At 33.3% G+C, this 19,839-nt stretch overlaps 1 long non-coding RNA gene across 1 annotated transcript in view; it reads left to right on the forward strand.

The window, feature by feature from the left end:
* LOC116661935 overlaps positions 1–13,156 on the forward strand; it is a 19,119-nt gene extending 5,963 nt beyond the window's left edge. The window contains exon 3 of the long non-coding RNA XR_004317889.1: positions 13,028–13,156. This is a non-coding gene — a long non-coding RNA (uncharacterized LOC116661935). The remainder of the gene's footprint in view (positions 1–13,027) is intronic.
* The last annotated feature ends 6,683 nt before the right edge of the window (positions 13,157–19,839 follow it).

The following is a 19,839-nucleotide window of genomic DNA, read 5'->3' on the forward strand; positions in this document are numbered from 1 at the left end:
CTCTGGGTAAAAAGGCAGCTTTCAAAGGATCAAGAAATGCCTCTAAACAGACCCTGAAATCATTTCAACAGAGTTTGGGAAATATAAATACATGGAAATATAAATACATGTACAGTATTCTCTGATAGATACATGTTTCTATAGGGAAAAAGGGACCAAGATTTAGAATATACACTTTCTAGTTCCAGCATTGCCCCTAACTAGCTGGGTGATCTTAAATGTCTTCACTGCCCCTCAGTTTTCCCATCCGTATCGTGAAAGATTTAGATCTCTAAGAGCTCTTTCAGCTCCAAAATCTGTGATCTGACTTTCTTTCCTAAAAAAATTACTGTTGCTGTATCTGTGAATGTTAAACTTACCAAGGCAAAGAGATTATACATAAAAAGTTCCCTTCATTATGCAACTAGGTAAATTATACAGAGAAGAATTTCAAATCTTTTTTTTCTGGCTGAATATGTCAAGTTGCCCCCAATGAATCTCATTCACCACATTCCCTTCTTGCCGCTTTGTGCCATCTTCCCTGGCTGATGAAGAAACAAAAAGCCCTCAGCAAACAGTAAGCTGTATCACAGACTCCATGTTCCTGGAATAATGTTGTGGACTGATGGCATTAACCCTAACTTTGTTCTCTAGTTAGACACAAGGGAAATCACCATTGCTCCTGCTGTAATGTCTGAAATGAGAAACCAGCGACCATTTTCTATTTGGACACTGGTCTCACATTTATCTCTGTCCTGGATCTTCATGCATTCACCAATCTTCCCTCATGGAATTATACCAATTCCCAGATATTAGGCTGTGACTTACCCTGGAGCTTTGCCGGGATTAGCACTCTTGTTTCTTTGCAGGGAGCTGGGGATGAAAAAGCCTAACTCTGGGTGTCACGGATCCTACTGATAACTGACAAATTTGTTGTTGAAAGAGGAAGTTGAGCGCATTTGGTGTCTCACCACAGAAACCTTATTTGTACAGACTGAAGGTAAGTCCCTTGAGCAGAAAACACTACTCAAGTTTTAGTTAGTTTTTATTTCATTGGTGCAAAGAAATTCAGAAAGCAGAGAACCAAAAGCTGTGCAAAATCAAATAATGACTTTATACCAGCCTTCCTCTCTATTTCTCACTGTCTCCTTCCACCACAATCTGCATGCCTATCTGTCTCACTAGATTCCAGTAGGCTCTGTGGCAAGATGGGATTTTGAGGCAAAATCTGAAGAGAGTTTGCCTAAGAACAAGAAGACCCTAACTCCTTCAATCCTGAGGAGGCAAAGACTGAGAAAACCTGAAGTCAGAACTAACAGCAGTAGGACTACCTTTGCTTAAGCTATTCCCTCCATTCGGAGTACCCTTTCTTCAACCTCTCATTTCAAGGTTCATAATTTAATGTGTAGTTTAGTTATTTTTGTACATTTCTTATCTTCTTAGTATACTGCAAACTGCTTCAGGGCAAAGATCATGTCTGACTCATCACTGTATTTCCGCTAGTACAGCACAAGTTACTTTCATGAATGCTTGCTGAATGAATAAGTGAAAGAATGAATGAAAAAATATTCAAATAATGAATTAATAAATGAATCATTTATATCACAGAGTCTCCCTCCAGTGTACTAAAGTTCTGGTCTTCATGTATAATGTCTATGGACATTATAAGTATGCAAGGAAAGAAAAATCATACACTTGGGGACTATAGTGTCAGCCAAATCTGAGAACAGTTCTGAGAAACAAAGCTTGCAAAGCAGCACAAACTTCTCTGGGCATGTAAGAGAACTACGTTCAGAACCTAGGGCCTGGAGTTGCAAAGAGACTTCTGGATAAAAACAAAGGAGAAAAGAAAGTACTGTGGCATAGATCAAACAGTAGCATTTGGATTTATAGAAAAGACTGATTAAAGAAGGTAATGGATAAAAACATTTTTGTAGGAGGGCAACCTGGATCTGCAAAAAGCTCTCCTTATAAGACTAGAATCATTTAAGAACCAGATGGAGTCATGCCAAACACTCAGAGATATCTAATATAAATTTCAAGGTCATCAAGAAATGGAAAAGAGACACTTTCAGCACTAGAAACTAAGATCTTGAACTGATTGATGAAAAGACCATGACCTGTGAGAACTAGTAAAGAAAGAAGGTACCCATCCTGGCTGAGGTATGTCAAATGAAACACATTTGACCTTGCAATACCTTTCTTAATTCTGATTTCATATAGTTTTCCAGCCCCAATATGTTGTTAATTTCATTTTCTGACTTGGCATCCCTACAGAAAGGAGGATACACTGACAGGCCAACACATATTTCAGTCGATTTGTCAGTTCTATTCTTTAATATAAATTGTTAAATTGGCTTTCTGGTACAAATCCATCCCTTGTGAGTTTGAGCAGCATGAGCCAGTTTTCCTAGGATATGATCTTTCTTTGGCCAAAGAAAGTTCCAGACCTGTTGATCTTTAAACCCAAATCCTTGGACAGGAGGATAAAAGGATCACTTTCCTGACAACTATCATCACTACCTCCCACCTTCTTTTTACAGACAACATCTTAACATTGCTAAGAAAAAAGACTGTCAGCTTACCTCATTGCTTTCTTGCATGCAATTATCTTCTCCTTTCACTGGCCCTAAAAAGGGAAGCAAAAGTAGCTCCGAAGTCAGTGACCCAGTTTAGGCAAAGAACATTTCAATTCAGGTAGAGTTTTGAGTGCTAATTAAAAGGGGCAAAGCTGTAGAAAAACCAAAAAACTAATAATTTAGCAATCACCAGTTCTTAACAGTTACTGATAATTGTGTTGTGTCATTTTTACAACGTCTGGTGAAAAACCTGGAACTAACTTGTAGTCTGCTGGTTGCAAGTTTGGACATATTTCTTTGGTGTGCTTTTATTTCATGGTTTTATTTTTATGTCCTTGTCCATTTTTATTTATTATTTTCCACCTGCTATTTATTTTTATTATCTTGCCTTTTAAATCATCTTCAATTATTTCTGGAACAATAGTATAAAAAAAGTGAAAAAAAGAGGAAATAGTGAACTGTGACCTCAATTCCTTTTGTGTTAGAACTAGTATTAATTACTTTGATAAACTGTATTCAGGAGTTTCCCATATCTGATTCTATATCTACAGAGTATTCCTCCATTTTAAAATTAATCATTCAACAAGTACTTAAGGAGCTACAACAATGAACAATTTTTTTGGATGCTGAATGGGAAGGGTGGAATTCAGAAGCATGAGATACGTCCTCTGTCTTCTGAGCCCAGTTTAAATAAGTTAATCACTCATAAAAGAATTAAAAACATAACACAGTATATGATTTACTATTAAATTATGTAGAAGTTAAGATGAGTTCAGTATGGGCTTAAACTCTTTGGGAAGGTTGGCTGGTCCTTGCTCAATAGACAAATTTGGTTTCAGCAGTATTCCTAATGGAGTCATGCAAGGTTATTTTGGTGGTACAAGGAATGGCTTTTTAAACATTTTCTAGTTATACATTTTGTTTTTTTTTTTAATGTAACACTTTAAAGACTTTGTTTTTAAGGCTTTAGTGAGATTAAACATACACACATACAAATAAAAGTATATAAGCTAAGCAGACATTACAAAAACAATGGAGGAATATTTGTGTATCTTAAATTTGGCAAATACCAGCTTAAAGACAGGGGAGAAGGCAAGGGGCTGCAAGAGAGAGAGAATATTGCCAAGGATATGAATGAAGGGTAAATGAACTATTTGTTTGACAGTGAGAACAAAGTTTTGACTAAAGCACCAGACATGCTAAGCAACAGTTGGAAAGAAACTTAGAGGATGAAACCAAACAAAGAAGAATTTAAGAATATAAAAACCATAGGATACAGAAAATCATTGAAGGGTTTTAAATAGAGCTGAAGGAGGCTTTTATCTATTGTGTACTTTCTATGTACTGGTCACCATTCTAGGCAATTTACACACATAATCTCATTTAATCCTCAGAACAATCCTTTGGGGTAGGGACTAATATTATCTCTTATCCTACTCATAAGTAAATTGAAGCACTGAGAGGTTAATTAACTTTATTAATATCATATAATAAATAAGTGGGAGAGGCAAGATTCAGACCCAAGTCTGTCTGACTCCAGAACCCAACCTTTTTTTCCACCACTCCCTGAAAGATTGCTGAGAAAGAGGTGCACAGAATGGACTGGAGGAGAGGAAACAAAAGGTGAAGAGCCTTTTTGGAGAATAAGCCAATAATTTAAATTTAAGGTAATAAGAGCATGGATTAGGGCAGTGACATTAAGAATGAAGATAAAGAGTAATTTCAAAAGAATTAGTTTTCTCAAAAAAGCTCTTAAAATCGTAATCAGTGAAATGAAAGAGGAAATGAATCTTCACAAGTAGGAATAAATCAGTCTTTGAAGGGGTTTAATTTTGGCATATTTTTTCACTAAAACTTTTTTGAGATGTACACTAAAATACCTTTCTTCAATGAGAAAAACACTTTGTAGCTGGAAGAGGAGTTAATTTCCCTGAACCTCCGAGGCTTGTTTTGCAGACAAATATTAGCACAGGGCAACTTCTTGAGACCCTCTGTGAGGAAACTACAGTCCTGAAAAGGGAAATGGTTAGTCTCACAGGATGCAAATTTCTTTTTTTTTTTTAACATTTTTTATTGAGTTATAGTCATTTTACAATGTAGTGTCAATTTCCAGTGTAGAGCACATTTTTTCAGTTATACATCAACATACATACATTCATTGTCACATTTTTTTCACTTTGAGCTACCACAAGATCTTGTATATATTTTCCTGTGCTACACAATACAATCTTGTTTATCTATTCTACACTTTGAATTCCCAATCTGTCCCTTCCCACCCCCTGCCCCCTTGGCAACCACAAGTTTGTATTCTATGTCTGTGAGTCTGTTTCTGTTTGTTTGGGTTTTTTTGTGTTTTTGTTTTGTTTTGTTTTGTTTTGTTTTTTTAGATTTCACATACAAGCGATCTCATATGGTATTTTTCTTTCTCTTTCTGGCTTACTTCACTTAGAATGACATTCTCCAGGAACATCCATGTTGCTACAAATGGCGTTATGTTGTCATTTTTATGGCTCAATAGTATTCCATCGTATAAATATACCATATGCCCTACTTCAAAAAGACACCTGCACCCCAATGTTCATAGCAACACTATTTACAATAGCCAAGACATGGAAACAGCCTAAATGCCCATCAACAGATAACTGGATAAAGAAGATGTGGTATATTTACACAATGGATGCGAATTTCTAAAGAAGTATATTTCAGAAAATTTCCATAAGAATAGGTTTCCTTCAGCTAAATATCTGGCTGGTTGGATATACGGGTTGTGAATTAGCATGAATGATAAGCTTTCCTGAAATTCTTGGTCATCTATTTGGTTTCTATATAGTCAAAGCCATGAACAATGGGCAAGAGGACAAGGGATGAGGAAAAGGTATTTCTTGTCTAAGTTTCTTGTTTTGAACTCCTTGCTATGAGGTTTACTATCTTTATAAATGTCACTAGGACTGATCATTGGGAAAATGATGGAATAGGTGAATGCTCTATTTCTGCCCCACCTTCCTTTTTTGGCCTTTTGGTTTAGCTTTCTCTCCAAGGATACAGTTCTTTTCCAGACCCTCAGGGTTCCAGTTATCACAAAAGAATTTGATGTGATTATATCTTTAATACTAAAAGAAGAAGGATTTTTAGGATCTGAGTACTACAAACATATGAGAATGGATTCCAGGTGTCTGGAGTTTCAGGCATTGACAAGCAGCAAAGATTCCTCAAATCAGCAACTAATTAAGTTCTTCAAATAAGCAAGTCTCAAGCTTTTTGTCTCAGGTCCCTTTATACTCTTAAAAACTATTTATGATTCCAAAGAGCTTTTGTTTATATGGGCTGTATCTGTTATAAATAATTAATGAACAAAAACCTCAATTAAATAGAGTTGGGAAGCCAGAAGGTGGAGCTCTGCAACTATCACAGAGCCCAACAGGAAGAAGAAGGACTCCTCTCCTTTCCTGGAAAGGACTCAGTGAATGAAACTCTTTGAATGTTTCTTTGGACTCTTGACATGGGCTTTATAAAGTTTGAATATAAATAATTAAATAAAGTTTATTAACCCCCCCAACATCTTTGCCCTTTCTATAAAACATTCTCCTTCTCTTGTTGTGTAGGGGCTTGCACTTGGTTCATCATGGTTACAGAACCCAAATTGCAATTCTCTGTTGATTCTGATAAGCCCATCTTTGGTGCAGAAATATCTGGCAGTTTATTTATTTCAAGTCAACATTATCAATAATTCCCATATTAGACATTAGAAATTAATACCATAGAAAACAAACTCATGATTACAAAAGGGGAGAGGAGGTAGGAGAGGGACAAGTTGGAGTATGGGATTAACAGAAACAGACTACTATACATAAAATAGATGAGCAACAAGGATTTACTGTACAGCTCAGGTAACTATATTAAATATATTGTAATTACCTATAAAGGAATATAATCTAAAAGAAAATAACTGAATCACTTTGCTGTATACCTGAAACTAACACAATATTGTAAATCAACTATGCTTCAATAAAAATTAATTTATAAGTCCACTTAAAATAATAATAAATATATTGCATGTTAACATAAATAGCATATATTTTATGATATAACTAATTTACAAAAAAATAATGGTAAGAGTGACATTGATTTACAGTTTTGCAAACCTCTTTAATAGAAGGTAGCCGTGATACATTGTTTTAGTTGTAATTTAGGAGAAAAAATATGGTCTTATATGGATGAGATGAAAAAGGGGGAGCATTTTAATAATCTTTTCATATAAATGTATATATTATTTTCTACAACACTAAAGCTAGACCAGTAGTAGCTTTTTACAGGAAAATTGCAATGTGAATTCTGAAGGCATATCAAAAAGCTTTTCCTACTCTATTTCATTAAAATTTATTGATCTATCTTGTATTTTGAATGGATTTCTTTAGGCTTGCATTATTTGTAACCACTTGCATTGGTCTCTTGGAACATATTGATTCATTGATATATGCTATTGTTGGTACAATCCACTTTGCAGAATCAAAAATGCATCACATTGGTTACCATCACCACTGGTTTCATCAGAAAAGTCTGTAACAGAAAGCTGTCAAGCACATGGTGATGGGTACAAGTTGTCCAAATTCCTAATTTACTTGAAAACTCAAATTTTAACATTCACAACTAACACTTGTCAGTTGTTTTTCCTTGAAGTGACAAGTTTACTTTGATCTTTTCTAAGAAATATCTGCCCAATACCGAAATCTGAATAACCATTGGTTTCTTTCAGTCTTTCTTTCAAGTAAAAATGGTGTTCTGTGAAAAAGTATGTAGTTCAGCACAAAACTTAATGTACAAGTGCTTTTCTTTAAGATAACCATTATACTTCAATGTGCAACAGAAGTACTTTGTATATACTTCCTATTTTTTTCACAGAGCATAAAAATGACTTTAATTTAAGGGTCAATATTTAATAAAACTAATATTTTTTACTGCTGCATCAAGGACATTCTTAACTAAAACTACTTTTTCTACCCATATAGGTATGGCAGTGAAGAATACTAGTATAGTTTGATACAGGTCCCTTGATTTATATTAAGGCATCCGAAATTTTACCTTTCATGGCTTTTGCACCATCAGTGTAAATGTCAATATAGTGAAAAGGTAAAAATGCCTTAGTATTATTATAAAAATAGTTTTGACCCTGAGGGCCCACTGAAAGAGTCTCAGCATTCCCAGGGATCTGCAGACCACACCTTGAGAACGCTTGTCTCAAATCATGTTTTAGAAGTAATCATTTAAGGGATTGTTAAAAAAAATTCAGTCAAAATGTCATGAGTAAATAATTACAGATGCAGTTAATATTTCATACTGGGAATCAACTTACAACATCTATGTCATATTATTCTAACATTAACATGAAAGTGATATGTTCTTTGTAGAGCCTTTTTGGTTGTCTTCAAATGTACCTTTGGTATTCTCTTTATTGTCTCCTCTATCATTACTTTCCTTTATTCATTTGAGTTCAGAGTAGCTATATTAACTAAACACTAATTGAAAAACTCTGTGTTAGAATATGTTTGGGTGGATTCAGTGATGAATAAGACAAATCCTTGTTCTTAAGGAATTTAAAATCTAATTTAGAAAGTTAGGAATGTATACACTTAGTGATAGAATATAATGCAGGCTGAGATCAAGTTACTCATTTTTCCTCCTTCAGTGGCAACCACCATACTTAGGCTTTTATCTATGCTTTCACAGATACTCTATGCACGTACAAGGAGATATATATATATATATATATCCTTTCTCTCTCTCTATGTATATATCTTTACTCTCTTGTTTTTAATACAAGAAATTAGTAAACTATATACATTCATCTGAACCTTGATTTTCCACTTAGTAAATTATCTTAGCCATAATTACCTATCATAAAAATAAGGAAGTACCAATGATTTTTTATTAATGTCTAATAATTTATTTAATTATTGTCTACTGGTTATTTAGGTGCTTTATAATTTTGCTTTTGCTATTGAAAATTGTTCTGTAACTAATATCCTTTTACATATGGCATTTTCAACATATGAATATATAAAGCAACGTAGTAGAATAGTCTGGGTATGAATCCTAGCCTTTGTTAGCTGTGTAACCTTAGACAAGTTTCTTAACCTCTCTGAGCCTGTTTCTTTACCTTAAAATGAGGACAAGTTAATATATGTGAAGAACTTATAATAGTATCTGATATATACTAAACATTCAGTACATGTAAGTTATTATTTTTAACCTTCATAGGATCTATGAAGCTATCTACATGGGATCAGGAAAATTATCTTTAAAAGTCTGTGTGTATAAGAATTATGGGATCCCCCAAAATACAAGTACCACTATTGGGAATAATAATGATAATAATAATAAATACTTAGTCAAATAATTTAGATTATCCCTTCTTACAACATCAGCACTTTTTGTATCATAGCTCCTATCTCAATTCCTTCAATGAATAAATGTCTAACATATAAAGTTTTACATCCATTATCTGTAATCCTCACAACAATACTGCAAGATAGGAATTTCCATTTCACTCATGATGTAACTGAAATTCAAAGAAGTCAGTTAATGAGCCCAAGGTTAAATGACTGGCAAAGCCAATATTTGAACTCACTATAGTCTGGCTCCAAAGTTATTTCAATTATACACTGCTAACTGTTTTTTCCTCCTCATTTGAAAAATTCCATTTTCCCCTTGCCAATACCTTCTCTATGCTCATTCTACAAATCAAATCCCTGAAATGTGGCTTCTACTCGCTCTTCTGTACTAAAATTGGTCTACTTAAAGTTATCAAATGCATCATAATTATCCATTCTGATGGATCTTTTTTTCAATATCTTCTTGTACTCTCTGACTTTAGGCATAGTTAACCAGTATGAAGGACAAAAAATTAGGTCTAGGTTCAGATAGAACTGGGTTCAAATCTTTTGTTGCCACTTATTAGCCAGGTTATTAGGTGATTTACATTATCCATCTGAGCTTCAGTGACTCATCTATAAAATGGAGATAACGTAATTACTTCTTAGGCTGATTCTGAGAATTTAACTTAATTAAAGGGCTCTAACAAGAACCTTGTAATAAATATTTGTTATCTTTTTTGACATTTCATGAAATGCCCTCTTTGGTTTATTAACAATGCATTATCCAGGCAGCCCTACATCTCTAATTACTCTCTCTCTCTCTCTCTCTTAAACCTATTGTTGGTTCCTCTTCCTCTTTCAAGCCTTAAATTTCAGTGTCCCAAAACATACCATCATTATGCATCTTTTCTTCTCTCTTTATTCCTCCTTGGTAATATCATCAAAAATAAAAACCTGTATTCTTATAATAAACCCAAATCTCCAGAGCAGATATATCAAAATTGTTTACATTATAGTTCTCACATAGATTCAATGCATCCCAAACCTCATTGAATATGGTGCCTTCCACAAGTCTACTCCTTGACTGATGTGTTATCCTTCAAATTTTCTAGGCTAAAAATCTAAAGCAATCCCACTGGTAAGGAAGACTAAAATGTATGCCTAAAACTGTACCCTCTGAGGAGAAATTTACACTTCACATCACAATAGAAATAGACTTCACTGAACAAACCTAGCCAAGTCATTAAAAAATTAAGCAATTAAACAAATAACAACAAGGCCCAAGGAGGATGACAGTTCAGTGTCCAGAACTGCTGCAACATACTATAAAAAATTACCCAATTTAAAAAATTGTGATACATGCAAAGAAACAGGAAAGTGTGTCCCTAAATAATAAAAAAGAGCAAGCAATAGAAATTTCCTATGAGGGAGGTAAGATGTTGGATTTGGCAGACAAATAATTCAAAAACAGATGTAATAAGTATATTCAAACAACTAATGGAAAATGTGTTAAGGGAATCGAAGAAAAGTATGATGACTTTCCTTCTGTCATTAGATAGAGAATATCAGTAAACTGTTAAAATTATATTAATTAAAAATGGAAATTCTGGAGATAAAAAAGTACTATAAACATAAAGAAAAAATCACTATAAGGACTCAAAAGTATAGTTGAACTGGCAAAAAAGTAACAAATAAAATTGAAGCTATATTGATAGAGATTATGCAATCCAAAGAACAGAGAGAAAGAGGGAGAATAAATGCATGGAGCCTCAGAGAAATATGGGATATTACTAAGTGTATGATACATAATGAGAACACAAGAAACAAAGAAGAAATTAAAGGAGAAAAAAATGTATTCAAAGAAATAATGACTTAAAAATATCTTAAACTTGATGAAAAACTTTAATCTACACATTTAAGAAGCTCAATGAATTCTGAGTACAATAGATTCAAAAGAGCAGAATAAAGAACCCTTAAAGAGCTCTCCTTGATAAAAGCAATAAGAACACTAGAAAAGGTGTCAAAGCAACTTTTTTCAGTACTCTAGAAATTGACTAAAGACTTGCAACAACCCAGGAAATGTTTATTGGAGAAAAATAGTTAAATCTTGTGAAAAATAGTGACCTTTCTGATGTTTTAACTTGTTCTATTTCTGTAACTCTTTCTTGAGATCTATAATAGCCTTGAAAACCAATAACCTGGAACCACAGTGAAAACCTGCAGGTCAGCCTAAGTTTTGAGGCCTTCTAAAGCCATATTCCCAGATAATTGCCATTATTGGACAGGTCTGAACATTCCCTGGGAAATGCCAACAAGGCTTGTTTGAACTGACTCGGAGATCTCATCAGAATTTTTTTAATGTTGATTGTTGAGAACTCTATATATCTGAGATAATAGTCATTTGTTGGATATATATTCTATAGATATATTCTACTAGTCTATAGCTTGTATTTTTATCTTCCTATAAAGGGTCCTTCACAGAGCAAAAGTTTCAATTTTGGTGAAGTTCAGCCTATCACTTTTCCCTTTCTATGGATTGTGCTTTTGGTGTCAAGTCTAATTCTTTATCTAGTCCTTGGTCCTGAAGATTTTCTCCTATTTTTTTAATAATTTTTAAAATTCAAGTACAGTCAGTTACAATGTGCCAATTTCTGGTGTACAATACAATGTCCCAGTCATGCATATACATACATATATCTTTCATATTCTTTTTCATCACAGGCAGGTTATTATAAGATATTGAATATAGTTCCCTGTGCTATACAGAATAAAAATTTTTTAATCTATTTTTATATACAGTGGCTCACATTTGCAAATCACAACCTCAAATTTATCCCTTCCCACCTTCTTTCTCACGGTAACCATAAGATTGCTTACTATGTCTGCAAGTCTGTTTTGTAGATGAATTCATAGTGTCCTTTCTTTCTTTTCTTTTTTTTTAGATTCCGCATATGAGTGATATCATATGGTATTTTTCTTTCTCTTTCTGTATTACTTCACCTGAAATTATGATCTCTAGGTCCATCCATGTTGCTGCAAATGGGATTATTTTATTCCTTTTATGGCTGAGTAGTATTCCATTGTATAAATATACCACAAATGTTTTACCCACTCATCTGTCAATGGATATCTAGGTTGTTTCCATATCTTCACAGTTGTAAATCGTGCTACTATGAACACTGGGGTGCATATATTTTTTGAATTAGAGTTCCCTCAAAATATATGCCCAGGAGTGGGATTGCTGAATCATATGGTAAGTTTATTTTCAGTTTTTTGAGGAAGCTCCAAATTGTTTTCCATAATGGCTGCACCAAACTACATCCCTGCCACCAGTGTAGGAGAGTTCTCTTTTCTCCACACCCTCTCCAGCATTTATCATTTGTAGAATTTAGAATCATGGCCATTCTGAATGGTGTGAGGTGATATCTCATGGCAGTTTTGATTTGCATTTCTCTGATAATTAGCTCAATAGATGCAGAAAAAAGTATTTGATAAAATTCCACTCCCATTTGTAATAAAAACTCTAACCAAAGTGGGTATAGAGGGAACATATCTCAACCTAATAAAATCTATTTATGACAATCCAACAGTCAGCATAATACTCAATGGTGAAAAACTGAAAGCCTTCCCACTAAAATCTGGAAGAAGACAAGGATGCCCACTCTCACCACTTCTATTCAACATAGTCTTGGAAGTCCTAGCCACAGCAATCAGGCAAGGAAAAGAAGTAAACAGATGCAAATTGAAAGAGAAGAGGTAAAATTGTCACTATATGCAGACGACAGAAAAACTACTAGAGCTGATAAAAGAATTTGGCAAGGTAACAGGATACAAAATTAATATACAGAAATCAGTTACATTTGTTTACACTAACAATGAAATAGCAAGAAAAGAAAGTAAAGAAACAATCCCTTCTATAATTGCATACAAAACAATGAAATACTTAAGAATAAATCTGACAAAGGAGGTGAAAGGCTTATCAATGGAGAACTATAAAAAATGATTAAAGAAATTAAAAATTACTTAAAGAAATGTAAAGATATCACATTCTCCTAGATTGGAAGAATCAATATTGTTAAAAAGTTCATATTGTCCAAGGCAATCTACAGATTTAATGTGATCTGTATCAAATTACTCAGGACACTTTTCACAGAACTAGAACAAATAATCCTACAGTTTATATGAAATCACTAAAGACTCAGAATTTCAAAAGCAATATTTAAGAAAGAGAATGAAGCTACAGGAATAAGCCTCCCAGACTTCATACAATACTACAGAGCTGCAGTAATCAATACAGCATGGTATTGGTGCAAAAACTGACATGTGGATCAATGGAACAGAACAGAGAACCCAGAAATAATCCCACAGACCTATGGTCAATTAATATTTGACAAAGGAGACAAGAATATACAATGGAGAAAAGACAGTCTTTTCAGCAAGTGGTGTTGGGAAAACTGGATAGCAGCATGTAAATCAATGAAGTTAGAATACTCCCTCACATCATACACAAAAATAAACTCAAAATGGCTTAAAGACTTAAATATACGGCAAGACACAGTAAACCTCCTAGAAGAAAACATAGGCAAAACATCCTCTGACATAAATCTTAACAATGTTCTCTTAGGGTAGTCTGCCCAGGCAATATAAATAAAAGAATAAGTGAACAAATGTGACCTAATTAAATTTATAAGCTTTTGCAGAGTAAAAGAAACCATAAGCTAAACAAAACGGCAACCTACTGAATGGTAGAAAATATTTGCAAATGATGTGACTGACAAAGGTTTAATGTCCAGAATATATAAACAGCTCTTACAACTTAATCACAAAAAAAGAAACAACCCAATCCAAACATGGGCAGAAGACCTTAATAAGCAATTCTCCAATGAAGACATACAAGTGGCCAATAGGCACATGAAAAAATGCTCAATATCACTAATAATTAATTTTAATAATATTCTTAAATAATATATAATAGTTTAATAATTTATTTTAAAACATTTAATTTTGAAATAAATTTATATTTATAGAAAAGTTGCAGATATAGTACAGAGTTCCTAGATATCTTACATCCATTTATCATTAATGCTATAATAACCATGGGACACTTGTCAAAATAAGAGATTAACATTGCATATAATTAAGTAAAGACCATATATTATTCAGATTTCACCAGTATTCACACTAATATCCCTTTTCTGTTCTAGGATCCAATCCAGGGAACCATATTGCATTTAGTCATCATGTTAGACATCATATTTCCTTAGTATTCCATACTATTTGGCAATTTTCTAATATTTATTTATTTTTCATAACCTTGAAATTTTTTTTCATATTGTAGTAAAATACACACAGTATAAAATTTAATAACTTTTTTAAAGTATACAGTTCAGTGACATTAAGTATGTTCATATTGTTGAGCAAACAATCATCAATACCATCCATCTTCAGAACATTTTTTATCCTGTAAAATTGAAATTCTGTAAACATTAGACAGTAACTCCCCATTCTTCCCTCCCTCAGCCCCTGAAAACCACCATTCTGCTTTCTGTCTCTATGAATTTGAGTACTCTAGATAACTCATATCAGTGGAATCAGAGTATTTCTCCTTTTGGGACAGGATTATTTCATTTAGCATAATATCCTTAGGGTTCACTCACGGTGTGGCATGTGTCAGAATTTCCTTGTTTTAAAGCTAAATAGCATTCCACTGTATTTACATTACCACACTTCGTTTAACTATTTATTTGCCCACGGACACGTGGATTGCTTTCACCTTTTGACCATTGTAAATGATGCTGCTATGAATATGAGCATATAAATATCTCTTCATTTCACTTAGGTATTTCCTTGAAGTGAAATCATTGGAACCCATGATAATTGTTTTTAATTTTTTGAGGAAACATCATACTTTTTTCTATAGTGACTGCACCATTTACATTCCCACCACAGGTGCACAAGGGTTTCAATTTCTCCATATATTTTCCAACACTTGTTATTTTCTGTTTGGTTTGATGGTAGCCTTCGTAAGGGTTGTGAGGTGGTATTTCTCTGTGGTTTTGATTTGTCTCCCTGATGATTAGTGATGAACATCTTTTCATGTGCTTATTTGGTTACTTGTATATCTTACTTGGAGAAATTTTTTTTCTTGGAGAAATTTCTTTTCAAGTTCTTTGCAATTTTTTAAATTTTGTGGTTTGTTTTCAGTTGCATTGAAGGAGTTTATTATATATCCTGGATTTTAATCTCTTATCAGATATATGATTTGCAAATATTTCCCCATTCTGTAGATTGCCTTTTTACTCTATAGATTGTGTATTTTGATACACAGAAGGTTCAAATTTGTATTTAGTCTAATTTATCTATTTTTACTTTTGTTGCCTGTGATTTTCATGTCATATCCAAGTAATCATTGCCATGTCCAATTTCAAGAATATTTTACATTATGTTTTCTTCTAGGAATTTTATATTTTAGCTCTTGCATTTATATTTATGATCCACATGAAGTTAATTTCTATGTGTGGTTTAATCAAGAGGTCAAATTTCATTATATACATGTGGATATCCCATTGTCCTTGTACTATTTGCTGAAAAGATTATTCTTTCCTCCATTGAATGTCTGGGTCCTCTGGTTGAAAATCAATTAATGATGAATGTATAGATTTTTTTCTGGGTTCTGAGTTCTATTCCATTGATCCATATGCTTATATCTATGTGAGTACCACACAGGCTTTATTACTGTAACTTTGTAGTAAGTTTTTAAATTTAGAAGTGTGTCTTTCCATTTCCAGTTCCAATTTGTTCTCCTCCCTTTGTAGTGTCTATTTTAGATTTTAATTTTGATGACATCTAATTTATCTGTTTAAAAAAAATGGTCTTTCTTTTGGTTTCTTACTCAAAAAGTGATTGCAAAAGCCAATGTCAGGAAGCTTGCTCCTAATATTTCCTTTTAAGAGTTTTATAGTTTTAGGTATTACTTTTATTTAGCTCTTTGATCCACTTCAAGTGAATTTTTATATGGATATTTATATACAAAATAAGGGTCCAAATTCATTCTCTTAGATATGGCTACTCAATTTTCTTAAAACAAATTTTTGAAAGAACTGTCTTTCCTCATTAAATACGCTTGACTCCCTTGTCAAAAAGCCATTTAACAATATATATGAGGATTTATTTGTGAACTGTCTATTCTATTCTGTTAGTCTGAATGTTTGTCTTTATGCTAGTAAACACTGCCCTGATTACTATGGCTTTGTAGTAAGATTTGTTATTATCAAGTATGAGATCTTCTACTTTTAAAATTATAATTCAAGTATATTCTGGTAATGTTGGGTTCCTGGAGGTCTCATATGAATTTTAGAATGGATTTTTCTATTTCTGCAAAAATGCCGTTAGGATTCTGATAATGATTGCATTAAATCTGGGGATTACACTGGGTGGTATTGACATCTCATTCTGATTCTTTTCTCATTTCCTTGTGGATATATTCTTCACAAATGTCCTTTATAGTTACCAACATGGATTTCATATACCATTCTAAATTTTTAAAAATCCATTTTTAAAATAATATCCAACTTAACTTCAATTGCATGCAAGAACTTATTTACATTTCATTTGTCATTATGTTATCAACAACCCATATTTCATCTTTACATAATGTGTACCCATTAACATAGATATATAATTATTTTATGCTTTTTTATATCTTGTAAAATAATAAAAAGTAGAGCTGAAAACCAAAATTACAATAATACTGGTTTTTATATTTGTCCTTGTATTTACCTTTATTGGAAATTTTTATATTATTGTGTTTATTCAGTTATTATATAGCATCATTTCATTTCAACTTGAAAGAATTACTTTAGCATTTGTTGTAGGCTAGATCTATTGCTAATGAACTCAACTTTTGTTTATTTGGAAATGTTCTAACTTTTCTTCCTATTTGAAGGACATTTTTTCTCGATATACAATCCTCAGTTGATAGGTTGTTTTCTTTCAGAAATTTTTATCATCACACAATCTTCTGGCCTGCAAGGTTTCTGCTGAGATTTCTGCTAATTATCATATTGAGGATCCCATTCCCATGTATGTGATGGGTCATTTTTTTCTTGGTGATTTCAAGATTTCTTTTTGTGTTTGTTTTTGAAAATCTGATTTTAAAATGTTTCAGTATGGGACTCTGTGCTTATTCTATTTGGAATAATTTAAGGAGTTTTTTGTTTAGATTTTTTTCTTAGTATTTGTAGATAAATGTATTTCCTCAAATTTGGAAAGTTTTCATCTGTTATTTGCTCAAATATACTCTCTTCTATCTCTCAGTCTTATTCTAGAACTCCTATGTTGCACATAATTGGTTTCCTTTTTTTCCCTTCGATTTGGAGTGAAAATTAATTTTCCCAGTTTTATCGAGATACACTTGACATATAACATTGTGTAACTTTAAGCTGTACAATGTGTTGATTTGATATTTATATAATGCAAAATGACAACACCATAGCCTTAGGTTACATCTCCATCATCTTACAAAATTACCATTTCTTTTTTTTGGTAAGAATATTTATGATTTACTCTCTAACAGCTTTCAAATATATAATACAGTATTATTAACATAATTACCAAGCTGTATATTAGATCACTATAAGCTATTTATCTTATAACTAGAAGATTTTATCTTTTGAGCAACATTTACCTATTTCCCCTACCACCCAGTCCCTTACAACACCACTCTATTCGTTGTTTCTGATTTGGTTTTAATAGAGCTCACATATAAGTGATAGCATATAGTATTTGACTTTTTCTGGATGATATATTTCACTTAGCATAATGCCCTCAAGATTCATCCATGTTGTTGCAGGTGGTGGGATTTCTTTCTTTCTCATGTCTGAACATATAATGTATGTCTATAGACAGATAGGTAGATAGATAGATAGATAGATAGATAGATAGATAGATAGATAGATAGGGCTATAGATCACATTGTCTTTATCCATTCATCTGTTGATGAACATTTAGGTTCTCTGTAAATTTTGACTATTGTGAATAATGCTCCAATGAATATGGGAGTGCAGATATATCTTCAAATCCTGTTTTCATTTTCTTAGAAAATATGTCCAGAAGTGGGATTGCTGGATCATATGGTAGTTCTACTTTTAATGTTTTGAGGAACCTTCATACTGTTTTCAATATTGATTGCACCAATTTATATTTCTACCAACAGTGTACAGGATTCCCTTTTCTCTACATCCTTCCCAACACTTGCTATCTCTTGTCTTTTTGGTGTTAGCTATCCTAACAAGAGTGAGATGATATCTTATTTTGGTTTTGGTTGTCATTTCCCTGATGATTAGTGATGTTGAGTACCTTTTCACGTATCTGTTGGCTATTTGTATGTCTTCTTTGAAAAAACTGTTTATTTGGGTCTTCTCCCCATTTTTAACTGAATTTTTGCTTTTTTTGTTATTGAGTAGTATGAGATTTTTGCATATGTTGGATAATAACGCCTTATCAAATATATGTTTTATAAATATTTTCTCAAATCTCATACAGTGCCTTTTCATCTTGTTTATTGCTTATTGTGTTGCGTATATGCTTCTTAGCTTATTTTTTGGTCCTACTTTTATCCCATCTTCTCCTAGCCTGCAAGATTTCTACTGAGAAATATACTAATAGAGTTGTAAGAGTTCCCTTCCATGTGAGAACACTTTTTCTCTTGCTGCTTTGAAAATTCTTTCCTTGACAGTTTTGTTATAACGTATGTTAGAGAAGATCATTTGAGGTTGAAATTGTGGGTAACCTATTACCTTTCTGAATTTGAAAGTCAAAATCTCTTTCTAGATTTGGGCAGTTCTCAGACATTATTACTTTAAATAACTTTCTGCTCCTTTCTCTCATTCCTCTTCCTGGGACTCCAAAAATGCACAGATTGCTTCTTTTGATGGTATCCCAGGACTTATGTAGTCTTTCTTCACGCTTTTATTTTTTTCTTTTTACACCTCTGACTGAATGGTTTCAAATAAACTTTCTTCTAGTTCACTAATTCTTTCATTTGCTTGCCCAGGTCTGCTCGTTGAGCTGTATATTGTATAGTTCAGTTTAGGCATTGCATTCTTCAACTGTAGGATTTCTGTTTTTTTTTTTAAAGGTTTCTATTTCTTTACTGAACTCATTTTTAATGCTTTTCTTCTCTAATTGCATTTAGTTATCTATCTCTGTTTGTTTGTAGTTAACTGAATATATTTTGGAGGATTATACTTAATTCTTTCTCAGGTAGTTCAGAGATTTCCATTTCTTTAGGATCAGTTATTGGATATTTAAATTTTTTTTTAGTTTTTTAAATTGTATTATATTTCCTTCATTAATCTTGATCCTTGTGACCTTATGTTGGTGTCTGTGTATTTGAAGAAGTAAGCACCTCTTCCAGTTTTTAAGACAGACTTTGGCAGACAAAACCCTTCAACAGTCAGCCTGCCCAGAGATTCAGAGTGGACCATGGGGTGGTGTATGCAGGCAAGCTTGCTGCTGGATTACTCAGGCCCACAGATCTGGTGTTTGACTCAGCAGGTGAGCAAGCTTAGCACTTGGGAACATAGGGAACATCCTGGTGACTGAGTCTTCAGGGGCAGGACAGAAGCCTGGTTCACTGGGATGGGCCTGGCTTTTGCATCTCTGCTGATCTTCTGGTACCCACGTCTGTGTTGGTGGACCTGGATCTTAGATTCACAGGGGTCAACAAGGTACCAGGAGTCACGGGGATTAGACTAGGGTCTAGGTCTGAAGAGGTTGCCTGGTATGGGATAGGAGCTTAATTTTGTGGGATCTGGCTTGGGGTTAGTGCCATGAGGATTGGTCTCATGCTAGGGTGATCCTGAAGCCTGAGGCCACAGAAGTTGGTTGGCAATCTAAGGCCTCAGAGG

Source organism: Camelus ferus, chromosome X, assembly GCF_009834535.1.
Source record: "Camelus ferus isolate YT-003-E chromosome X, BCGSAC_Cfer_1.0, whole genome shotgun sequence".
NCBI lineage: Eukaryota > Metazoa > Chordata > Mammalia > Artiodactyla > Camelidae > Camelus > Camelus ferus.